The following is a 27,129-nucleotide window of genomic DNA, read 5'->3' as shown; positions in this document are numbered from 1 at the left end:
GCAGTATGTAAAGGGGGACGAAAATCTAATAGTCATAGGCGACTGGAATGATGTTGTAGGGGATGGAGTAAAAGAAAAGGTTACAGAAGAATATAGGCTTGGGACAAGGAATGAAAGAGGAGAAAGACTAATTGAGTTCTGTAACAAGTTTCAGCTAGTAATAGCGAATACCCTGTTCAAGAATCACAAGAGGAGGAGGTATACTTGGAAAAGGCCTGGAAATACGGGAAGATTTCAATTAGATTACATCATCGTCAGACAGAGATTCCGAAATCAGATACTGGATTGTAAGGCGTACACAGGAGCAGATCTAGACTCAGATCACAATATAGTAGTGATGAAGAGTAGGCTGAAGTTCAAGACATTAGTCAGGAAGAACCAATACGCAAAGAAGTGGGATACGGAAGTTCTAAGGAATGACAAGATACGTTTGAAGTTCTCTAACGCTATAGATACAGCAATAAGGTATAGCGCAGTAGGCAGCACAGTTGAAGAGGAATGGACATCTCTAAAAAGGGCCATCACAAAAGTTGGGAAGGAAAACATAGGTACAAAGAAGGTAGCTGCGAAGAAACCATGGGTATCAAGAAACACTTCAGTTGATTGATGAAAGGAGGAAGTACAAACATGTTCCGGGAAAATCAGGAATAAAGAAATACAAGTCGCTGAGGAATGAAATAAATAGGAAGTGCAGGGAAGCTAAGACGAAATGGCTGCAGGAAAAATGTGAAGACATCGAAAAAGATATGATTGTCGGAAGGACAGACTCAGCATACAGGAAAGTCAAAACAAACTTTGGTGACATTAAAAGCAACGGTTGTAACATTAAGAGTGCAACGGGGATTCCACTGTTAAATGCAGAGGAGAGAGAAGATAGGTGGAAAGAATACATTGAAAGCCTCTATGAGGGTGAAGATTTGTCTGATGTGATAGAAGAAGAAACAGGAGTCGATGTAGAAGAGATAGGGGATCCAGTATTAGAATCGGAATTTAAAACAGCTTTGGAGGACTTACGGTCAAATAAGACAGAAGGGATAGATAACATTCCATCAGAATTTCTAAAATTCTTGGTGGAAGTGGCAACTAGACGACTATTCACGTTGGTGTGTAGAATATATGAGTCTGGCGACATACCATCTGACTTTCGGAAAAGCATCATCCACACAACTGCGATGATGGCAAGAGCTGACAAGTGCGAAAATTATCGCACAATCAGCTTAACAGCTCATGCATCGAAGCTGCTTACCAGAATAATATACAGAAGAATGGAAAAGAAAATTGAGAATGCGCTAGGTGACCATCAGTTTGGCTTAGGAAAAGTAAAGGGACGAGAGAGGCAATTCTGACGTTACGGCTAATAATGGAAGCAAGGGTCAAGAAAAATCAAGACACGTTCATAGGGTTTGTCGACCTGGAAAAAGCGTTCGACAACATAAAATGGTGAAAGCTGTTCGAGATTCTGAAAAAAAGTAGGGGTAAGCTATAGGGAGAGACTTGTCATATACAATTTGTACAACAACCAAGAGGGAATAATAAGAGTGGACGATCAAGAACGAAGTGCTCGTATTAAGAAGGGCGTAAGACAAGGCTGTAGCCTTTCGCCCCTACTCTTCAGTCTGTACATCGAGGAAGCAATGATGGAAATAAAAGAAAGATTCAGGAGTGGAATGAAAATACAATGTGAAAGGATTTCAAAAATACGATTCGCTGATGACATTGCTATCCTGAGTGAAAGTGAAGAAGAATTAAATGATCTGCTGAACGGAATGAACAGTCTAATGAGTACACAGTATGGTTTGAGAGTAAATCGGAGAAAGACGAAGGTAATGAGAAGTAGTAGAAATGAGAACAGCGAGAAACTTAACATCAGGATTGATGGTCACGAAGTCAATGAAGTTAAGGAATTCTGCTACCTAGGCAGTAAAATAACCAATGACGGACGGAGCAAGGAGGACATCAAAAGCAGACTCGCAATGGCAAAAAAGGCATTTCTGGCCAAAAGAAATCTACTAATATCAAATACCGGCCTTAATTTGAGGAAGAAATTTCTGAGGATGTAAGTCTGGAGTACAGCATTGCATGGTAGTGAAACATGGACTATGGGAAAACTGGAACAGAAGAGAATCGAAGCATTCCAGATGTGGTGCTATAGACGAATGTTGAAAATTAGATGGACTGATAAGGTAAGGAATGAGGAGGTTCTACGCAGAATCGGAGAGGAAAGGAATATGTGGAAAACACTGATAAGGAGGAGGGACAGGATGATAGGACACCTGCTAAGATATGGTGGAATGACTTCCATGGTACTAGAGGGAGCTGTAGAGGGCAAAAACTGTATAGGAAGACAGTGATTGGACTACGTCAAGCAAATAATTGAGGACGTAGGTTGCAAGTGCTACTCTGAGATGAAGAGGTTAGCACAGGGGAGGAATTCGTGGCGGGCCGCATCAAACCAGTCAGTAGACTGACGACCCATAAAAAATTCTTCCTAATTTTCAGGTGTAAGTAGTTTCGCCCCCACCATCTAAGTTTTACGATCTGCTGGGATTTTGTTATTGTGGAAAGCCAATTGCGTTCCGCGGTTCCACGAACCAGGGCGCTGCCGCCGGGAGGGTGGCCTGTCTGTCAACAAGATTTTGACGCATACGCGGCATATTCACAGCACCCTGTATATTGAGGAACGGAGGACATATCTGTCAGGCTTCACAGCTGACGTGAGGATCACTGGCAGGTGCACCGTCAAAATATCTGAGAGTGTAGTTGAAGACCGGCTTTAAGCACGAAAGTTTTTCGAACACTCAGTTCGCCGGGAAAATTTTAAAGTTTCCAACACGATATGTGTTTGTTGTGTTGTTGTCTTAAAGCGTGTGGTGAGGTGGAGATTGATCTTGATGACACGTGTGTGTTTATCTGTGTGTGTGTGTATGTGTGTGTGTGCGTGCGGATTGTACTTATGATCCTTACAACATTCTTTGGAAGATATCATGGCTGTAGAAGTTTATTTTAATCTTCTCTGTTGATAATTGCCTATACTTACAGAGAATATACCTTTACGACCAGCCTTTAGTAGTCCGCCCAGCTAGCAGCGCAGTCTAACGCGCTGCTTACCGAGCCGGAAGGCATGCCGGTCCCCGGCACGAATCCACCTGTCCGATTAGTGTCGAGGTCTGGTGTGCCGGCCAGACTGTGGATGGTTTTTAACGAGGTTTTCCATCTACCTCGGAGAATGCCGGCTGGTTCCCCTTATTCCACCTCAGTTACAGTGTGTCGGCGATTACTGTGCAAATACTGTCTCCACGTACGCATACACCATAATTACCCTACCACGCAAACATTTGGGGTTACACTCGTCTGTTATGACTCCGTCGTTCCTTGGTCATTGGTTTAATAAATAATACACACACAAAATGCCTTTATTAATTTCGACTGCCGTCATTTTGTGAAATTTTGTCTAATGACGCACCATATATTCGTGTGTTAAATTCTGCTGTCGTCCGTTGCATAAAGGATATGCAAATTCGTTTCACTAACAGAGTTTACACTAACGAACGAACGTCCTGAGCGGTTTTGAACTTTTGACTAGCAATTCGATGACTTACACTATCGAAATGAAGCTGCCTGCCACATCTGCACCTATCAAAGCAGGGAATCTCGATCCAAAACCAATACAAATATAGCGTACATTATTGAAGCAGGTATAGCCCGGTATGCCTTCAATGCGGTACGCGCGTAAGTACGTATATCGCTGAATAAATCTTCATTTCGTCAAGATTCCTATTATATCGTGATAATACTTCATCAGGAATGTACCACAGCGGTTATCAACATTATTATCGTTAAAATAACTTCTTTCCGAAGAAACAAGAACCGTTGTAATGAAACAAATGTTTGGTGAACGTTCGACAAAAATTACGCGCTATGGGCTGAGCTTTAGAATAATGTCGTAGCAGGATGCTCTAACGCCGCAGCTAGACGGTTGGTGTTCTCTAATGATAATCAGCGTGTTCGTAATACACTTTCTGACAAAAAAAAATGAAGCATCAAGAAGGAAAGGCAATCAGAATTCTCGGGTTTACAGAGCACGTGATGTAACTATAGTGATTACAATGTCGATCAAATTCAGAAAGAACTTAAAGGTTTGGCCCATCTACCAGGATGACAGTGCACCCCCTCTGCCGGATGCATGCATTGATTCGGTCTGTAAGGGTGTCATGAAACATCTGCATCCTCTGCTGAGACAAGCTGCTCCACATCTGTTGAAACTGGTCCTTGATATCATGGATACTGGTATTGGGTAGGAGTTGGCGCCAGAGTTACTCGTACACATGTTCTATCGGTGACAGACCTGCAGCGCTTCCTGGTCGCGGGAGTGCCTCAAGCAGACAGTTCACAGTGGCAGTTTCTGTGTAGACGAACGAAGTTCTGTTGAAAAATTGTACCAGGAGCCTGTTGCATGACAGGCAACACCTGAGAGTGCTGGTCGTATGTCATAGCTCTCACAGTCACTACCAGCCGTGATATGAAGACATAGTGGATGGGCTCCTACATGACACCATTGGAAGGTTGCGACTTCACCCTAGGTTACTGCCATAACCGACGATGGTCAACCAGATGAGTGCAAAACACTATTCATTGCTGAACACAGTGTGTTACGCTTCATCAACAGTCCGTGGTTCCCGCTCATGGCACCGCTCCGAAGGCAACCGTGTTGTAGTGTTAACCGCAGGCTAGGCACAGAACGATAATTATCTAGACCGGCTGCTGTTAGCCTCAGAGCAATGCTGTGGGATAATAGTCTGGCTGCTGTTAGCCTCCGAGCAGTGCTGTGGGGTGACACAAAATGTTGCTGGGAGTCCATTAGTTGTTCTCCTGAGGCGGGCACGTATGTGAGGGGTTACGATCTGGTTGGTGTACAACACGGCGATGCTCTCTCGTCGTAATCATAGGCAATCCTTTGGAAACTTGACACCGAGTATGCCTGCCGACAGCTCCACAAGCAGTCCACTGGCACATCTGAATGCCCCACAAATCTGGACTTAGCACGACTCGACTAGTGATCAAACAGAGACCCAAAATGTTGCAAATTTGAAACTCTGTCAGGTGCTGCTAATGCTGACTCATAGGAGCACGTAGCATCTCCGTGTCCTTCACAATGGTCACTCAACAGGCGACACTGTTCACGCTTCTTGCCCACCAGGTCTGGTAAAAACACTAAACATGAATCACAATGACTGTTCTACTCATTACAAATAATTTTATATGTAATTGTTTATATACCTACAGATGCTGTGTACGTGAAGTAAGTTATATTGGTATCTCTTCATGTCTCTTTGGTGCTTCATTGTTATTATCAGGCAGTGCATTTTCTGCCTCAGTTTCTTACAAACTTTTCATAAGCATCAGTTGTTAAATCCATGTACGAAATACAAACTTGTGAAATATGAGCAAAATGGGCGATCCGTCGAGTACATATTTACACGGTGAGATTGTCGCAGGTCCAGGTGAGTGACGAGAGGTATTAACGGGATGGTCTTGCAGCTGGAAATCATGCATGCATCACTGGTATAAAGTCCAAACATTTCAAAACGATACCCAGGACACCTTTTAATTTACTCAGACGGTTTTTCTGCTGATTCGTACGTCACTGGAAACAAGCTCGGTGTAGACCGATACCTTGGGTAAAAACTACAAACAACAGAAACGTGGAACTTGGGATAAAATTATGAATCTGAAAGAAAAATTTTGTGTTCTGCCTTACGGAGGTCTTGTCATGAGGCAAGTCTCGTCAGAGAGGTCCACCGCATGAGCGTCTAGGGAAGTAATGCCAGTGGTGGTTTCCCATTGCCTTCCACTGACGATGGTGAAATGATAATGAGAACAACGCAACACCTAGTCCCTGAGTGGAGAAAATCTCCGACCCTGCCGGGAATTGAACCCATGCACCTTGGGGTGACAGACCGCCGCTCTGACCACTCAGCTGTTTTTTGGGGCGCGCAACCTGAAAGAACTGCACTGAGTAAAGTTTCGTTCATCACTCACTTTCAGAAATTATATGAATAGTTATGCCTCATATCTACTCATTAGTAGATCTTTTCAGCCAGTCAGAATAGGCCCTCCATTTCTTTGATTATAACTATTCATTTCATCACAGTGTACAAATTGCTCCTCCGTTTTTTCCTTTGCGTTTCAAAAGTCATAGTAATGAGATGAAATATCAGAGATGTTAACACTTTAGTACTAACAATAATACTCGCTCGTGGAATTAATATAAAATCAAATAAATGTCTTGCCCTATGACGCGTATTTATTAGAAAACAATTTCGGATCTGTGACAGCAGTAATAAAAATATAATAATAAGAACAAAAATAATGATGTAATTCTTCATGCTTTCCCAGCGATCTGTTGACAGCTTGGATATTCGGGAATCCAGCCGGATGTTCGCGTCGTTCTCGCACGATATTTCAACAGCGTGCCTCGCTGTCCTCTTCAGGTGCTACCTGAGACTGGTCCTTGGGTCGATCGAGTCCAGTATTTATGCCTGGGAGGAGCTGGGCGTTCCCTAATCTGTCCGCGCCGCGTCGAGTGTTCCATCTGCGGTCCGCGCCCGCCAGACTCAGCTTCAACGGACCCCTCCAGTCGCGGATGTTCCGACTGCCGTCGGCGCCGGTTTTGGCCGTCCTCAACTGTTGTGGTTGTCATTTGAGGTGTGTCAGACCCGATCTGAGATGTTGGGTACTCTATCTCATGACTGTTACTACGGTTTCCCCTTCTGTTGCGTGCTGGGCGCTCCCTAATCGGTCCGCGCCGCGTCGTGTGTTCCATCTGAGGTCCGCGCCCGCCAGACGCAGCTACATTGTCCCTCTCTGGTCGCTGGTGTTCCCTCCGCCGTCCGCGCCCGGCCTGGCCGTCGTCTGAAGTCGAGTTCCTGATCTGGGGTGTGTCAGATCTGGTCTCAAATGTCCAACACCTTGTCTCACGTCTGTTCCCTCGGTCTCCACGTATATTTCTTGCAGAATCCCGGAGTGTCGTGCGTTGAGTTTTCACAAGCTCAAGCGCAGGATTCCAGGCAGTGCTGATTTGGTATCCCGAGTCACAGTTGATTAGATTGTCTGTGACATTAATCTCAATTGCTTCTTTAATGACACTGTCCCAAAATCGACTCCGGGAGGATGACAGCATTGTGGTGTTGCCCGCAGACAAGGGGAACTCCACAGTCATCCTACAAAAAACAGAATATGACAGAAAGGTGCAACAACTTCTGGAGGATCCTGCATACAGGTCAATAGCTAGCGACCCTACAGAGAAAGTGGACAAAAAGACCAGGGCTCTGTTGAAGGAGACAGGCTTGCCTGAACAAGTCATCAAGAAGCTGCGTCCCAAAGCGCCAACACCACCTAGACTTTATGGACTCCCCAAGATTCACAAGGATGGGGTTCCACTGCGACCTATTGTCAGCAGTATTGGTGCAGCAACTTACCCTACTGCGAAATACCTGACGAAGATGTTGACACCACATGTGGGTAAATGTGCACATCACATCCGGAACTCAAAGGATTTCCTACAACGACTGGGCCAGCAACACATCACAGACACAGACATCATGGTTAGTTTCGATGTGGTGTCTCTCTTTACACGTGTACCACTGAAGGAGTCACTTGAGCTTATTGGAGAGACCTTGACCTGTTCAGGCATGTACTGACATCGATGTACTTCCTATATGGGGGTCAATTTTATGAACAAACAGAAGGGGTGGCGATGGGCAGCCCTCTATCACCAGTGGTGGCCAACCTATTTATGGAAAGGTTTGAAGAGAAAGCACTCTCTTCAGCTACATATCAACCCAAGTGCTTCTTTAGGTATGTGGATGATACCTTTGTCATCTGGCCCCATGGTAAAGGGAAGTTAGATGAGTTCCTGCTACATTTGAACGCTTGCCATCCGAACATTAAGTTCACAATGGAAATGGAGAAGGATGGAATACTTCCATTCTTGGATGTCCTGGTGAAGAGAAAGGGAGATGGCACATTTGGACACAGTGTGTACCGCAAACCTACACACACTGACTTATACCTACAAGCCAGCAGTTGCCACCATCCGGCACAGAAGAATGGAGTGCTCAAACCACTGGTCCACAGAGCACAAACTCTGTCAGATCCTGATAGTCTGGCCATAGAAATAGAACACTTACAATCAGTGTTCAGCAGGAATGGGTACTCCTCTAGAGATATCCAGAAGGCACTTCAACATGCCAACCGGCCAAAGGATCCAGAAGAAGAACCAGAAGAGGCCAAGAAGATGGCATACTTGCCATATGCCGGACCTATCTCTACCAAGATCAGCAGTATTCTCCAGAAATATGACATCAAGAGCATATTTTGCCCACCCACCAAAATTGGGGCTATGCCAGTGTGGGATGTCATACAGTGGCCAGACCACCAGAACTGTGGACATCAGGTGTAAAGAACACCAGAGACATACCAGACTCAGGCAGGCAACTAAATCAGCCATAGCAGAGCATTGTCTGGAACTTGGTCATTCAATGGATTACAATGACACCAAGATTGTGACAAGAACCTCAAGATTTTGGGACAGTGTCATTAAAGAAGCAATTGAGATTAAGGTCACAGACAATCTAATCAACTGTGACTCGGGATACCAAATCAGCACTGCCTGGAATCCTGCGCTTGAGCTTGTGAAAACTCAACGCACGACACTCCGGGATTCTGCAAGAAATATAAGTGGAGACCGAGGGAACAGACGTGAGACAAGGTATTGGACATTTGAGACCAGATCTGACACACCCCAGATCAGGAACTCGACTTCAGACGACGGCCAACCGGGCGCGGACGGCGGAGGGAACACCAGCGACCAGAGAGGGACAATGTAGCTGCGTCTGGCTACTTCCGCATTTCTTCTGGCTGATCTGCTTCAGCTTGGTGGTGCAGGGTTTACTTGTAAGCATTTCCTACATCTCTCAGGGGGTAGGTTTGTGTTGAACATCTTTATTTGTTTGTGTGTCATGGGTGTGGGCGGGCACGAATCAGTTTCCATCTTGGGTGCAGATTCCGTCGTATTTCGGATTGTTTTCTTTTTACATTTTTACCTTTCAAGCATGGCAACGGGTCGCGCATAGCGTTCTCTTCGCTGAGGCGGTGCTCCAAGGTGTCGTATCAGTGGATTGGTCGAAGTTTCAGTCCTGGCATAAAATCGTCTTGCAAGCTGCTTATGTCTCTGCGGTACCTCCAATTCTTCGGCTGCTTCATGAATGTATCGGTGAGGAAACTGCGGGGGAACGTGGAAAACACGGCGAAGTATCTTATTCTGGAGCGATTGAAGGCGCTGAAGATGTGTCTTTGCTGCATTGCCCCATACCTCACAGGCATAGTCAAAGATGGGGCGAATGTACATCCTGAATATCAACAGTCCGTTGGCTATCGATAAGTCCGAGCCTTCGTTGATGAAGGGGAAAAGTGCCCCTATCCTTCGTGACACGTTAGCGCGGACGTCGTCGATGTGGCGCTTCCATGTAAGTTGTTTGTCCATGGTCACTCCTAGGTATTTAACAGAGTCCGTCCACTGCAGTTCGGTTCCATAAAGTCGGAGATGTCGAAGTCGGCGAGGGCCAGGTCTCCTCTTGGCGAAGATGATGGTTTGCGTCTTCTGTGGGTTGAACCGGATGCGCCACTTTCCTGCCCATTCCTCCAGGGCATAGCAGGCACTCTGCAGACGTGGGACAAGGACTTCAAGCCATTTCTCCCTCGTGTATATCATGGTGTCATCGGCGTAAATGGCTTTGTCGACTCTTGGTGGTGTCGGAAGGTCCGATGTAAAGACAGAGTACAGGACTGGTCCGAGGACTGAGCCCTGTGGGACCCCAGCACGGATAGGTCTAGCTGTGGAAAGTGCATCCCCTACTCTGACCGCAAAGGTGCGTTGGTGGAGGTAGGCGGCAACGAGCTTGACGTACGCCCTGGGGAATCCGAAGGCGCTAAGCTTCCAAATGAGGCCCTGATGCCATACACTATCGAACGCCTTCATCACGTCCAGAAGAACAGCACCACAGAACTCTCCATTGTTGAAGGCTGACGTAATATATTCTGTTGCCCTAAGAATCTGCTGTGTCGTGGAATGACCAGATCGGAAGCCAAACTGCTCCGGTGGCAGAACTTGGAGGCGGTCCATGATGGTGTGGAGCCTCGTCAACAGGAGCCTTTCGAAGAGCTTACTGAGGTGTGGTAGCAAGCTTATCGGTCTGTAACTGGTGGGTAATCGTCGGTTCTTCCCAGGTTTCGGGACAGCCACCACTATAGAATGTTTCCACGCTGCTGGGTACTTGCCCGTAGCAAATATCCAATTAAAGATGGTTGCCAAGTGCACAATCGCGGTCCACGGGAGTTGTTTTAAAGTCCTTCCCGTGATGTCGTCGCAGCCAGGTGCTTTGCTGGCGGGTAAGGCCCAGATGCCAGCGTCGATTTCAGCAGGCGTTACTGGAGGGATGAGGTCGTCATCGTTGTCGACGTCGTCGTCGGCTGCACGAAGTATGGTAGTAACTTCGTTTTCAATGTCTGCAACCCGCTGGGGGTCAACTCCGTCGTCCAGCGGTCGAAAGTTCGTTTCGAAAACGTCCGCCAGCATATTGGCCTTGTCTTCCGACTTGTACACAGTGCGGTCATCATTTGTCAACGGCGGTATCCGGCTTCGTCTATTTGTGAAGAACCTGATGGAGTTAAAGTTCATCGGGTCGGGCGTAAACGATCGCAGCTTCGCAGCCCATCGCTGGTTCCGGTGTTCAATTATGGCTGCCCGTATGTCTCGTCTAAGTTGGTTGATGCGTTGTTTCAGTGCTGCGTCGCGCGTGAGGCGCCACTCACGGCAGAGTCTATTCCTGGTGCGTATGGAGTCCAATATGTGCGGTGGCAGATCCGGTGGTGGACGATGAGGTGGCCTTGGAGGTGGTGTGGCCAGTTCCAGGGCGTCCGTGATGGAAGTGGCGAACCGTTCTACGGAGGTCTCGTCGATTTCGTCTGGGTCGTGGATGACGTCAAGAGAGAAGGCAACAGAATCACGAAATTGGTCCCAGTTCGTGTGCTTCAGGTTGAGGCGTCCTGCAGAAAGTTCCGGCGCAACCTGAAGCTGGAATAATACCGGCAGATGGTTGGAGTTCAGTCCATGGATCACTTCCGCAGTCATGTATTGGGGAATTCCCTTAGTAATTGCCACATCTAAGATGTCCGGTGTGGCATTGGACGGGTAGCAAGTTGGCTCTTCAGGGCCACAGACGTGTGCCTGGGCTTCTTCAACAGCCTGCAGGAGAAGACGCCTGCTCATGTTCGTGTGTAGCGAGTTCCATGCAGCGTGCTTGGAATTCAGGTCCCCAGCTATAAGGAACTTTCCCGGCATCCGTAATAGCGTTCTGGCGTCGTCGAGGTCGAGTAGGCGACGAGGGCTGCGGTACACCGCAACAAATGTCACAGGTCCAGTCCTTGTTTCCACTACGATCGCTGTTGCTTCGATGGTCCTTGTGGTAGGCGCCTGCACTTCGTAATGTTTGATGGAGCGACGTATGTAGATGGCAGTGCCACCCCCATGGGTAAGGCGGTCCGTGCGATAGCAGCAGTAATTGGCCACGTTGCTTCTGATCCCCGGTTTGAGAAAAGTCTCATTGACAAGACAGATGTCGATATTATGATCACTGAGGAATTGCTGGAGTTCTGCGACGTCATGAGTGAGATTGTCTGCATTGTACTCGAGGATACGAAGGTCGTCGAGAGGAAGGTGTCTAGGCATGGTGGACGTTGCCTTCTCTGAGTGCCTGGATGGCTCTGCTGACCGACACTTCAACAGTGGCGGTGATGGTGGCTGGCAGTTGGGCCAGCGTCTTGGTGACCTCTGCCAGTGACGCCGCGATGGTCGTCAAAAGTGTAAATAGGTCCTTCAGCTCAGTCTGTGATGTTGATGGTGCTGGATGAGTCGGCTGGCTTGAAGGTGGCGGTGCTGCTGGTCCTGGTAGGGCAGTCGACGTGGTCGAGGGTGGTTGTGTCTGCTTCATGGCATCCGTAGCAGTCTGCTGCGAGTGAAGTCGAGCTGCCCTCCGCTCTATCAGCGAGGGCCACGCTTTGGTCACAGCAGGCGTCGGGGGTGCTGGTGGTGGCAGTTGCTGCCAGCGTCTGTGGTTCCTGAGAGGCCTCGGCGGAGCAGGTGGAAGACCTCGCTGACGTCGGCTCTCTTCTTTGTGTTTAACACAGGTGCGGTAGTTAGCTGGGTGGTTACCGCCACAAAGGCCACAGGTAGCGGGTTGTTCGCGGCCCCTGGTGCATTGTCGGCTGTCGTGGTTCCCGCCGCACTTGACGCAGAGCCAAGGCATGGTGCAGAGGCGGGCAACGTGGCGGAAGCCCTGACACCGGAAACATTGAACCGGCCCCCTTGACTTCCTGAGCTTCTGAACTTAGATGTCCAAGTCATACAGCCTGGTCAGCTCAAATATTTTCCTGTGAGCTGGCGTGTCGGGCAGGACAACGACTCTGTGTCCCGTCTTTTCATTAGTGCCCGGCATGCGATGGTGGTCAACGACTGAAGCTGCAAACCCTGCATCTTCAAGGGAGATTTTTAATTCATCATTCGGCAGCGACGGCGGAATGCGTCTGATGAGCGTCTTCAAAGTTGGAGGGCGAACAGCTTGGAACGTGTACATCGGGACGCCCCTCCTCCCAAGCTCGTCGTGAACTTTCACATAGTCATCGATTGAGTTCAGTTGCAACTTCAGCGTGTCGCCGTTTCCGGCTTGACGCACGGTGAACGGCTGTGTACACGTGGAATGGAGCCAGTTTCTGAAGTCCGTATATGATTCCTTGTAGACTAGCACAATCGGCGGGATTCGTCGCTGTGGACCAGGCGGCAGTGCGCGGCTTCCTGCATTCTGGCCCGGCGATGGCGGAGCGTCGTCCTGTTGCTGGTGCGATGCGTTGGCAGCATGCTGTTGCTCTTCCCTCTGATTCTGCTGCTCGGCGAGGGAACGGCCAGCTTCTTCTAGGGTCGCCCCCCCCCCCCCCCCCCCCCTGCAGAGGCTGGTAGCGGTTGCTCACGTTCAGCTCTCGCGCTACAACCGTAAGGTTTTTCGCGCGAGCTTGTTTCTTCGGCGGCGGCTGCTTGAAGCCCTCTGTAGTTGTGTCACGGCGCGTTGCGTGACGCTCTAAAGATCGGTCTCGTCGGCTTCTTCTGTACAGCGCGGACCCCCTCCTTTCTACTCTGTCGTCCTCCGCTGTAGCGGCACTCGAATCCGAACCGTATTCCATGTCAGCGTCCATGTATGTCTCCGCGGTCGAGGTACTATTTCTTCCCTGTCCCGCGGGTTGAGTCGTCATAGATGCGCCGGCTGATGGCGGGGCGGCCGGCAGGGCAGGCCCTGCCGGACCGCGGCCGGCCGGCGCGGTTGCGGTTGCCGCATCGTTCGCGAAGCGCGCGAGCGCACTCTCCACGTCTGTTCGCTGCGACATCTCAGTCGCGACTGCTGCGTCTGGCGGGCTCTCCAGTCCACGATCATCTAACTTCGTCAAGTGTTGGAATGTAGTATTTACCCAAAGGCATTGACTACTCCGGCTGAGGGTCGGAAAAGAAGAACATCAGGAGTTTCTGTATTGGCTTCTAAGGACATGGTATTCGGAATATACTATCTGTGGGAACTGATGTGTCTGTTAGTTGCAACTGCCAGCATTATCGCAGCAGCAGTGCAACGGGCCTCTGATAGAGGTCACGTTCATCTATAGGCGCCCCAAGGTTCCTGATTAGGGGATTATCCGATGCAGCAGCTTTGTTGTACATCTTCCGTGCGATGGCCTGAAAGCGAGTGAGCACTTCCTGTTCGTGGGCGGCTTCATGCAGATATCGCGCCGGAAACTGCGGATGGACGTGAAAGATCCGGCGAAGCGCCTTATTCTGCTGCGCCTGTAATCGGTGAAGGTGACGATGCGCCGCATTACCCCAGGCAGCGCAGGCATAATCCATAACAGGACGCACGAACATCCTATAGATGAGGAGCCCATTGGTGACAGAGAGCGCCGAAAGCTCGTTCAGCAGGGGATAAAGCGCCCCCAGCCGCTGCTCAACCTTCCGTCGAACTGCTAGCACCTGCTGCTGCCAGATGAGTTGGCGATCCAAGACGACCCCGAGATAAGTGGCCGTCGGCGTCCAGGGGATGACCTCACCCAATAACTGTAGGTGCTGATCATGTGGCGGCGTCCTCTTGCGCGTGAAGATCACAGCTTGGCTCTTCTGGGCGTTGAACCTTACACGCCAAAGAGTCGCCCACTCTTCGAGGGCGGCGCACGCATCCTGGAGACGGCGATACATGGCTTGGGGCCACCGGCTGCGTGTGAAGATCGCCGTGTCATCGGCGTACATCGCGCGCTCCGACCGGGGAGAGGTTGGAATATCAGTGGTATACAGTGAATACAGTGTCGGACCGAGGACCGAGCCTGCGGGACGCCGGCGGCAATAGGACGGATCGTCGAGGTAGAGTCGTCAACGCGGACGACAAAGGTGCGCCCCCGCAGATAGCTTGCCATCAGGTGGACGAGGGACCGAGGAAATCCATGCATATGGAGCTTCCACAGCAGCCCGGAGTGCCACACACTGTCGAAGGCCCTGGTGACATCAAGGAAAATGGCGCCACAGTACTCCTGGTTGTTGAAGGCCGTTGTAATTGCCTCAACAACGCGGACGATTTGCTGTGTAGAGGAGTGGCCACCCCGGAATCCGAACTGCTCCGGAGGCAACAGGCGACGACGATCCATAAGAATCTTGAGCCGGTGAAGGAGGAGCCGCTCGAAGATTTTGCTGAGCTGCGGAAGCAAGCTGATGGGCCGGTAGTTGTTAGGGTTCTTCCTGTCCTTACCCGGCTTGGGTATGGCGACTACGACAGCGTGCTTCCAGGCACCCGGATATTTATGCGTCACCAGAATTGCACTGAAAAGGCGGGCAAGGTACGCATGTGCGTCTGGCGGGCGCGGACCTCAGATGGAACACACGACGCGGCGCGGACCGATTAGGAAGCGCCCAGCACGCAACAGAAGGGGAAACCGTAGTAACAGTCATGAGATAGAGTACCCAACATCTCAGATCGGGTCTGACACACCTCAAATGACAACCACAACCGTTGAGGACGGCCAAAACCGGCGCCGACGGCAGTCGGAACATCCGCGACTGGAGGGGTCCGTTGAAGCTGAGTCTGGCGGGCGCGGACCGCAGATGGAACACTCGACGCGGCGCGGACGGATTAGGGAACGCCCAGCTCCTCCCAGGCATAAATACTGGACTCGATCGACCCAAGGACCAGTCTCAGGTAGCACCTGAAGAAGACAGCGAGGCACGCTGTTGAAATATCGTGCGAGAACGACACGAACATCCGGCTGGATTCCCGAATATCCAAGCTGTCAAAAATAATGATACTAATAGATAAATAAAGAAAAGTAAAATATGTTTGAAAAGAAACAGAGACATCGTTATCCGCTCAAGGAAAACAACGGCAAACTTGAATCGACAGACCAAGAAGAAGATTTTAAATGCGTTAATCAGCAGATCTCCTTCAGGAGACACATGGTGAACTATTCACGTCGACGAGAAGGGATTAACCGTTTCTGATTCGGTTTTTATAGTTTGGCGTTCCCTAAGCACTAATTTCGACAAAGAGTGCTATTGTCATGATGGTTTTCAGTCTGAAGACTGGTTTGATGCAACGCTCCTTGCTGCTCTACCCTGTGCAAAACTCTTCGTTCCCGAATAGCTGCTCCAACTTCTTTCCTTCTGAATGTGCTTTCTGTATTCATCTCTTGGTCTCATTCTACAATTTTTATCGCCCGCACTTTCCTCCAGTGATAAATTAGTGATCGTTTGATATCTCCCTCCTTCTGGTCAGGTTGTCCCACAAACTTCTTTCTCCCCAGTTCTATTCAGTACCTCCTCAGTAGTCACGTGTTCTACCCGTCCAGTCTTCAGCATTCCTGCGTAGCACAACATTTTGAAAGCTTCTATTCTCTTCTTGTCTAAACTGGTTATCGTCCAGGTCTCACTTCCATACATGGCTATACAGGGCTATACTCCGTATAGAACATTTTCCGAAATAGCTTGGTAACACTTAAATCAATATGAGATTTTTAAAAATTTCTTGTCTTCAGAAACACTTCTCTTGTCAGTCTGCATTTTATATCCTCTCTACTTCGGCCATGGACTCTTATTTTACTGCCCACAAAGCAAACCTCATCTACTATTTCAAGTGCGTCATTTCCTAATCTAATTCCCTTAGCATCATCTGATTTAATTCAAATACATTCCATTGTCCTTGTCATATTTTTTTTGATGTTCACCTTATAACCACCTTTCAAGGTGCTGTCCATTCTGTTCAACTGCTCTTCCGAAGTCCTTTGCCGTTTCTGACAGTATTACAATGTCACCTGCAAACCACAAACTTTTATTTCTTCTCCTTTAACTGCGATTCCTTCTACAAATTTTTCTTAGGTTTGCTTGCTCAATGTTCAGACTAAATATGCTAGAAACGTGTCTCACTCCCTTCTCAATGAAAGCTTCCTATTTATACTCCTAGAATCTTATAACTGCCATTTGGTCTCTTTACAAGTTGTAAATAGCCTTTTGCTCCCTGTATTTCATCCTGCTACCTTCAGAATATCAAAGAGAATATTCCTGACAAAGTTGTCAAAAGACTTCGATAAGTCTACAAATACCATTAATGTTGGTTTGCCTTTTCTTAATCTAACTTCTAAGAAAGTCGTAGAGTCAGTAAATAGTAGGGTAAGAGCAGCATGAGGACACTTTTGATATCAAACTATATGCAAATTAATGAAACTGATCAATACTTCTCTGTGTGGATGGGAGTCACAGCATATTCTCGTAATCGTAGGATAAAATCGGAGATTTAAAGACTCCCCCCTCATTGTCCTTTACCAGTCCTTCCTGGAAGTCAATCGCCAGTTTAACCTGCAAATGACCAGAAGTATGACGGTGCTATACACACTACATTACACATCTTGTGAAGGAACAGGGAAAGGTGTGTCCATAACTGTCGTTCAGTGAAGATTATTCCACACAAGTCTTACCTGTGGCACCCATCCAAGTGTACAAGATCTCGTCAGATGCCTACATGTCGAGGAGGGTTGCTTTTCTTATTGGTTTATAGTAAACATGAGTGTTGTGGGGACATAAGAGACAGTTAAGACGATACGTGTGGTTTATGCATGAAAAAGCTCCAGGTGGTTGGAGTTTGAAATATTTCAGGAAAATCAATTGTGCTATCAATTCAGGAGTTTTTATTCAGTGTCTGGAGTCAGCACAAAGAATTTACAGGCATAAGAGACATAATTGTTGAGTATAAACACACATTCCTGTTGCTACACAGTTCGGCACCTAAAAATGCCATATTGTTAAAGCCATGTGGTTTCCGAAGTATTAGTCAGGCAGAATGCAGCGCTCTTAATTAATGCAGAATGTATTGCCCAAAATCAGACATACAACCATCCTGCAAGTTTTCTGCCTCAATAACTATGGTAACAAACATTAAAATGATAAAACTTGTTTCTCTTACACTGTTCTGGTGTACTCCAACGCACCTAGTCGATGACAACAAAATATTCTGCAGATGCAGTGGTTCAAATGGCTCTGACCACTATGGGACTTAACAGCTATGGTCATCAGTCCCCTAGAACTTAGAACTACTTAAACCTAACTAACCTAAGAACATCACACAACACCCAGCCATCACGAGGTAGAGAAATACAGATGCAGTGCATTTGCTTTATTTTCTGTGTGTCTATGTACATGCATCTGTGCAGATGGATCCAATGACACAGAGTACACCTGAGGTCGAGTTAGAAGATGGATCCACCCCATGTTACATCCAGAACAGAGTATAGATGTGGATCCACAATGCACAACGTCTGAGACAGGGCTCGAAGGTGGACCCACCGTGCGTAATATCTGGAACGGTGTCATGCCGATCATTCGCAATGCGTTAAGTCTGTGATGGGGTTTGAAGGTGGATCGACTGGTGAGAGCATTGGTTTGGGTTTATAGAGGCCATCCACAACACTTGCGTAGACACAGACTTAAAAGGAAATAGAGAATGCGTCTGTAGAATTTTTGGTTGTGAGTGACTGAGTGCATTTGATTACAGTGCTTGTATAGTATACCGTTCGGTTAATGTGTTTTCCTACCTTGTACATAAGAATAATACTCATGAAGGATTGACTCCTTGTGTAAGTAGGCTGTTTAGGTTCTTATGATGGTAACGCCATGTGGCGCTCTATATGAAAATCACTGACTGTGCTATGTGCAGTCTGTGGCTCGTTTGCATTGTTGGAATTTGCTATTGTAGTGTTTGGCAGTTGGCTGTTAACAGCGCATAGCGTTGCGCAGTTGGAGGTAAGCCGCCGTCAGTGGTGGATGTGGGGAGAGAGATGGCGGAGTTTTGAGAGCGGATGATCTGGACGTATTTCCATCAGAGACAGTAAATTTGTAAGACAGGATGTCATGAACTACACTCCTGGAAATTGAAATAAGAACACCGTGAATTCATTGTTCCAGGAAGGGGAAACTTTATTGACACATTCCTGGGGTCAGATACATCACATGATCACACTGACAGAACCACAGGCACATAGGCACAGGCAACAGAGCATGCACAATGTCGGCAATAGTACAGTGTATATCCACCTTTCGCGGCAATGCAGGCTGCTATTCTCCCATGGAGACGATCGTAGAGATGCTGGATGTAATCCTGTGGAACGGCTTGCCATGCCATTTCCACCTGGCGCCTCAGTTGGACCAGAGTTCGTGCTGGACGTGCAGACCGCGTGAGACGACGCTTCATCCAGTCCCAAACATGCTCAATGGGGGACAGATCCGGAGATCTTGCTGGCCAGGGTAGTTGACTTACACCTTCTAGAGCACGTTGGGTGGCACGGGATACATGCGGACGTGCATTGTCCTGTTGGAACAGCAAGTTCCCTTGCCGGTCTAGGAATGGTAGAACGATGGGTTCGATAACGGTTTGGATGTACCGTGCACTATTCAGTGTACCCTCGACGATCACCAGAGGTGTGCGGCCAGTGTAGGAGATCGCTCCCCACACCATGATGCCGGGTGTTGGCCCTGTGTGCCTCGGTCGTATGCAGTCCTGATTGTGGCGCTCACCTGCACGGCGCCAAACACGCATACGACCATCACTGGCACCAAGGCAGAAGCGACTCTCATCGCTGAAGACGACACGACTCCATTCATCCCTCCATTCACGCCCGTCGCGACACCACTGGAGGCGGGCTGCACGATGTTGGGGTGTGAGCGGAAGACGGCCTAACAGTGTGCGGGACCGTAGCCCAGCTTCATGGAGACGGTTGCGAATGGTCCTCGCCGATACCCCAGGAGCAACAGTGTCCCTAATTTGCTGGGAATTGGCGGTGCGGTCCCCTACGGCACTGCGTAGGATCCTACGGTCTTGGAGTGCATTCGTGCGTCGCTGCGGTCCGGTCCCAGGTTGACGGGCACGTGCACCTTCCGCCGACTACTGGCGACAACATCGATGTACTGTGGAGACATCACGCCCCACGTGTTGAGCAATTCGGCGGCACGTCCACCCGGCCTCCCGCATGCCCACTATATGCCCTCGCTCAAAGTCCGTCAACTGCACATACGGTTCACGTCCACGCTGTCGCGGCATGCTACCAGTGTTAAAGACTGCGATGGAGCTCCGTATGCCACGGCAAACTGGCTGACACTGACGGCTTCGGTGCACAAATGCTGTGCAGCTGGCGCCATTCGACGGCCAACCTGGTGTGTCCGCTGTGCCGTGTGTGTGATCATTGCTTGTACAGCCCTCTCGCAGTGTCCGGAGCAAGTATGGTGGGTCTGACACACCGGTGTCAATGTGTTCTTTTTTCCATTTCCAGGAGTGTATATATATATATATATATATATATATATATATATATATATATATATATATAGTTTTGAACACTATTAATGTAAATGCATTGTTTGTTCTTTATCAAAATATTTCATTTTGCTAACTATGCCTATCAGTAGTTAGTGCCTTCACTAGTTAGAATGCTGGCAGTATTGGCGCACGCTGTATTGCTGTAGTTTGAGTAACGAAGAATTTTGTGAGGTAAGTTAATCAGGGCCATTCTTTTGTAGGGATTTTTTAAAGTCAGATTGCGTTGCGCTAAAAATATTGTGTCAGTTTAAGCACAGTCATTTATAATTTTTTCAACGGGTTGGTTCAAATGGCTCTGAGCACTATGAGACTCAACTGCTGTGGTCATCAGTCTCCTAGAACTTAGAACTACGTAAACCTAACTAACCTAAGGACATCACGCTCACCCATGCCCGAGGCAGGATTCGAACCTGCGACCGTAGCAGTCCCACGGTTCCGGACTGCGGGCCTAGAACCGCGAGACCACAATGGCCGGCGTTTTCAACGGGACGTTTCACTTCCTTCTAATAGGCTTCTAACACACAAAATAGCGGAAATAGGATGATAACATGCTATCATCGCGGATATTTAAGAGTATAAAAGGAGGTGTGATAGGCGCAGCAAGACGCCTTGGTTTTTTGTTATTACTCGAGAATGTAGACATTCATTACAAATATTGGTAACATAACTTGCACCGAAGATATTATTCTCTTTAGCTATGTGAATTTAAATGTACTTACATTCCCTGCAGAAACGTTTTGCGCAGAGTTTTTCGATGTGCAGCGCTGAAGCACTGTCGAAAGTAACTTACAAGTGGTTGAAATCGAGACATTATAATTGGTAATATGCATGCATAGTATCTATATGTATTCGTATATAGCTCTCAGCAGCGGACGGTTGCTGTTTGAATGCGTAACTTGCTAACCGTTCGTCTATAAATTATCCTGCTGAGGAGGTGCACTCTGTGGGTTCGGAGAAGGGAAACTCTTACATTCCAGGATGCTAAGTGCAGTCGACACACTCTCAACTAACGAATATCTTATTACTACGATAAAAAAAGTCCACAGTTTATAGATTTCCTGACAGGGTTGTGGGAACGTATCAGAGTTGGAAAGTATAAACAAGAGTACCGTAGCTTATCTCATAAGCAATAAGAGCAGATAATTACGGGGAAAATAACTGAACAGCAGCAGAAATCAACTCTATACACATGTCAGCACCTTGTTGCAGGTCCCTACGCAGTAGACTTGAAGTCAAATGAACATGTAAAACGGTGCCAGCCTTCGAGTTTCCATGAAGCGCGTTGCTAAAAGAGTCTGCAAACCAGCTCTCAGATGTATCGTAGCAGTACACACATTTGTTTTCAGACTAAGAGTTTCCTGCCACTGGCTGAGCCTCATCTACGTACGCGGCGAGTGTTACTATACTTTTCATGATCCTCCTATACAAAATAAATGCCTGTAGATCGGGAAGAGTGGAATTCTTAGAATTTATAGTAGGCTCGTGTATAGGACACACAAATAACCTCTCACAAAATCGAACAAAGCTAGGGTATGCCATTAATATGACCATATACATAGGTAAAACTAACGAAAACATATTAAAAACGGCAGGATAAAGGTAAAAATCGAGGAAAACCACGTGTAATTACGACAAATTGACGGGAAATACGTTCGAGGGCTACCCAGAAAGCAATGCACCGCATATTTTCCAGCCGAAAACAATGCTACTAATGCGAAACGTTACGTATGTATTATTTGAAGCCTCCTGAGTGAGCACACCAAGTTTCCGCCAATTCCGACAGATGGCGTAGCTGCAGGACAGTTTCAAACTGGCGTCTGTACCTGATGCACGTTACAAGCAACTTGCCGTCATTGAATTTCTCACTGCAGAAAAAGGAACTGTGGGGAATATTCACAAATGCTTGTGCAAAGTCTACAAAGCATCTGCTGTCGCACAAATACAGCTAGTCGCAGGGCACGGGGTGAGGTCATCAGAAGGCGATTAGATGGAGCTCCACGATTTGCAGTGGTCGCGGAGACCATCCACAGCTGTCACATCTGACGTACATGACGTAGGCCGCTCGGACTTCCACTTGTTTGGGCCATTAAAGGTTGCCACTCGTCTAAGACATTTTGAGTATGATGACACAACAACAAGTTCAAAAGTTAGATCACATTGAAATATCAAAACATTTCTGAAGATGTAAAAACACAAATTTGTGATAATTTTCAGCCTATTTTTTCGCGACATGAAGACACAATACAGAACCATTGAGCAGCAACAATAGAACTTCATATCACTGTGCACGAAAATCACGACACCTTGTAGGCTAAAATTGACTCTGCTGCATCTACCGATAAGGTCGCGCAACTTGTAAAAATCAAGAAAACTTGAAGGACAGAGTAGATACGATTACGACACAAATGGACAATCTAAAACTTGGCTCATAAAAACACACAGAGGAAATTAGCGCATTATAGGAAAAAATATCCGAACTTTCGGATTAGTTTACGAATTTATCTACGAAGGTAGATGATGATTTGAACGATACAAGACCGGTAGCCTTTACAGATACAGAGGAGTACGACGAAATTGGGAAATTGAAACAGAAACAGAAACAAATTAATACGCAAACAGAATTACGGGAAGTACAAAATCAGTTGGTACAGGTGATATGAGAATTACATATTCCAGAGGATACTCACTCTTCGATACCGGAAGAGAGATTTAGAAATATGGGAAAGTCACGTAGTAGTAATATATGGTATTTAGAAGATTTTGAAAGGAGTCGGCAGGGTTGAAATGGAACCGCCGACACGATGACTTTGACTATAAGATCTTCATCACATTCAAGAATTCTAGTAATGGCATACATCCACAAGCTTGGCTTCATCAATTTTTTCATTGTTTTCCTCCTAAATGGTCAATACAGCATAGATTAGAATTTTTGTGTGGCTATTTAGGAAGTGAACTAGCTGTAACACTGAAATGTTCCTTCACGTGATGTGGAATGTAGTAGGTATAGTACCCTCATACTTCATTTTCAGATTAAATTGGGGACTGTTTTTCAGGAAGGATTGGTAAAGGTCAACGTGGGGTGAAACTGAAACGTCCTGGCAGATTAAAACTGTGTGCCGGACCGAGACACGAACTCGGGACCTTTGCCTTTCGTGGGCAAGTGCTCAGTTGGTAGAGCGCTTGCCAGCGAAAGGCAAAGGTCTCGAGTACGGGTCTTGGTCCGACACACAGTTTTAATCTGCCAGGAAGTTTCAAAATAAGCGCACACTCCGCTGCAGAGTGGAAATTTCATTCTGGGGGAAAGCTGTTAATCTCCGACTTTATCCTATGAATGCGAGAATACCCTGTGACTCCCATCCAAACAGGGAAGAACGGCCGGTCACAATCGTAAATTCTGCACTATGAACGATGTACTAGAAGTATGTAGATCACCTATTTGCATCATATAGGAGGCTGTCAGATATTACCTGACGTATATGACTGAATGGACGTACTGCATGGTGATCTGTCTGCATTTTCTATCTAGTATGTGGTTCATATAAAGTAGTGAAGGGGTGGTTTACCAATGATACAGAAATTGGAAAGCATTCTGCTGCGTCATTGTGTAGGGTTGAAATTATGGAACAACTAGTAAAATTGCTAAAACTGATCACAATGTCGACTGATGTGCTTATTACAGACCATCGTTCCATACTAATGGCCGGCCGCGGTGGTCTCGCGGTTCTAGGCGCGCAGTCCGGAACCGTGCGACTGCCACGGTCGCAGGTTATAATCCTGCCTCGGGCATGGATGTGTCTGATGTCCTTAGGTTAGTTAGGTTTAAGTAGTTCTAAGTTCTAGGGGACTAATGACCACAGCAGTTGAGTCCCATAGTGCTCAAAGCCATTTGAACCATTTGAACCATACTAATGGTGTCTGTCCCATCCCATCTGTTCACTGGTACACTGTTGATTACCACATAATGACTGAATGACAGACTTTTTGGGATGGAGAGAGCCTTGGTGGAATACTGAACATCTTCTAATTGTCACTGTGGAACACGGGCCTGAATGTAGAGGTCATCACCTTCAGACAGTTGTTTTGCAGCATTCATGAATGCTGCAGACTCCTCCCATTTCCATATGCTGTGATGCCCTCCATATGTTTTTTTCAATAGTAAAGTAATAATTCATCTTTTTATTTTTACTAAACTGTGTGTGTTGTGAATGTCACCTTTCAGAGATGATCCACAGTAGAAGAGTAATTATATATATATATATGACTGCAGAATGCCAGTTGCTGTGGCCGAACGGTTCCAAGCTACGGTCGCATGTTCAAATCCTGCCTCGGACATGGATGTGTGTGATGTCATTAGTTTAGTTAGGTTTAAGTAGCACAGCTGTGGTCTAATGAAATTCCCACCAAAATTCGAAATTCTCGCCAAAATTCGAAATTATTTCCAAAATTTTAAATTCTTGCCGAAATTCGTAATACCTGCCAATAGGGTAGGTGGGGGAGAGGTTGAGGTGGGGAGGAGGACGGAGCGGGAGCCGGGACCATGTGCCAGCTGGGGAAAACACATAACGTCATCCAGGGTAGGGGGTGGGGTTGTGAGAGTGGTTAATCGATCAGTTTAATTAATATGCATATCAGTTTCATATCAAAAGTGCTCTCATGCCACCCCTACCCTACTACTTCAGCATTGCCTTGCATGTGCCCACATTTCTCTGGAATCCAAACAGAGCTTCCCTGAGGTCTGCTTCAACCAGTTTTATCGTTCTTCTACATGGAAATGGTGTTAGTATGTGGCAAACTTGACTTATTAAACTGATAGTTCTGTAATATTCATACATGTGAGCAATTGCTTTCTGTGCAATTACAAATCCAACATTGTTATTGATGTCTGAGGCTATTTCACCTCTCTCGTATAGTCTGTCTGTAAACTCAAGAGCGAGCAGCGCATTTGGTGGGAGAAGGTCCCTCCCAGAAGAACCCCGCCACTGGCCTACGAGGCAACCAAAATCAGTTGTCCGCTACAGCCCAGCGGTGTAGATTGGAGTGCAGTGATATACTGTAAGTAGGCTGTTCAGGTTCTTATATTGGTAACTCCGACGCCACGTAGCGCTCTGTATGAAAATCACTGGCTGTGCTGTGTGCAGTCTGTGGCTGCTTGGCATTGTTGTAATACTCGCCATTGTAGCGTTGGGCAGTAGTCTGTTAGCGGCGCGTAGCGTTGCGCAATTGGAGGTGAGCCGCCAGTAGTGGTGGACGTGGGGAGAGAGATGGCGGAGTTTTGAAATTTGTAAGAATTGGTGTCATGAACTGATATATGACTATTAAGGTAAATACATTGTTTGTTCTCTATTAAAATCTTTCATTTGCTAACTGTGTCTATCAGTAGTTAGTGACTTCCGTAGTTTGAATCTTTTAGTTAGCTGGCAGTAGTGGCGCTCGCTGTATTGCAGTAGTTCGAGTAACGAAGATTTTTGTGAGGTAAGTGATTTGTGAAACATATAGGTTAATGTTAGTCAGGGCCATTCTTTTGTAGGGATTTTTGAAAGTCAGATTGCGTTGCGCCAAAAATATTGTACATCAGTTTAAGCACAGTTCTGTACAATTTTTCTAAGGGGCGTTTCAATACGTCAATTCTATTCGTGAGATTTTAGTTACCAACGTCATTGACCTAACTTTGTATAATTACTGGTGTTCTTCGATATCCAAAAGTGATGGATAATCGCCCTGCATTGCAAGAAAATGTGCAGAATGTGAAGAAGAGAAGTAGGTATTTGGGGAGTAACGAGCGTTCAGTCGTCTCTAGTGTTATTACAGGGTCTGTTCAAGGGGCGACACAATAAGAACTATTGGCTAATATTACCAGTCCCAATCAAAGGTTTGCAATTTACGCAAGCGTCAGCCTTGGCACAATAGGTTACATAAGAAGGGAACACGAAAATAAACCACATGGTTTACTGGAATCGCCACGAAGGCAAACTAATAATTTTGGGAGGAAACCTATCGTCATAGACAGTTTCGTAAAATCGGTCATTCGACAAACTATGGAGGACTTTTACATAAATCAAGAAATAGTGCGGCCATTACAGAAGTTATGTTTTCCTTAGCACAAAGATGTTTCCACAAGACACTAAATGAAATGGGATTTACCTGGAAAATATCTGTAAGTAAACGAATGATTCTGGTAGGGAGAATGGATATAACTTACTGGCGATGTAAGTACCTGGTCCAAGTGAGGAAATTCAGGGAGTGAGCAGAAACTTTTTTATGTTGATGAAACTTGGATAAACAACAATGTTATTTATATAAAATGTTGACAGAGTCCTTTATTTACACATTATTAAATTTAACTTGGTATAAGTGCACTACATACTAGAAAACGTGATAAACTGTCTTCCAAGGTAAATACAGTCGAATGTGTTCCAAAGCAATGAATACCTTTATCACTAGTTGTACAAAATCAGCAATAATTTAAGAACTTCACGGTAAAATTAATTTATTTTTCAGCAATCGAATGTGACTCAATCACGTGAAATTTTTGAATCACATTGAAGAGCAGCTAGTAAAACCACTGCGCCTTAAGGCCTGCTTTGAAATGTTTATACCACCAATAAAATCTTGTTTTACTCATGGCAGACACCCCAAAAGCAATATTTAACATTTCTAAAAACTTGATAGACTTTATTCCATTCTTATAACAACATTTAATGTAGATTCTCTAATATATTTAGAAACAAAGCAAACGATCGCTGATACTACTGAAACACATGCAACATTTTTGACAGATGGCAATATACTAAATACCCAATACTTTTCAGACATATTTACGAAGACAATGACAAAAAAGTAGTGCGAATCAGACTGGTACAACAAGTGACGTTATAGATTTTTCGTTACTTTTATAACATTCTTCGTGCTGCAAGAACTGTTGTGTTCCAACATAGGCCTTCAAAGAAAATTGTCTTTTAGTAGAAACACTAAGTAAGAAGAAGCCTTTAATTCTACAGGTTGATAGCACTACATGTGTTTCGTTTAGCCGGCCGGTGTGACCGTGCGGTTCTAGGCGCTTCAGTCTGGAACCGCGTACCGCTACGGTTGCAGGTTCGAAACCAGCTTCGGGCATGGATGTGTGTGATGTCAT

Source organism: Schistocerca gregaria, chromosome 2 (assembly GCF_023897955.1).
Source record: "Schistocerca gregaria isolate iqSchGreg1 chromosome 2, iqSchGreg1.2, whole genome shotgun sequence".
NCBI lineage: Eukaryota > Metazoa > Arthropoda > Insecta > Orthoptera > Acrididae > Schistocerca > Schistocerca gregaria.
Note: the sequence above shows the minus strand (reverse complement) of the source record.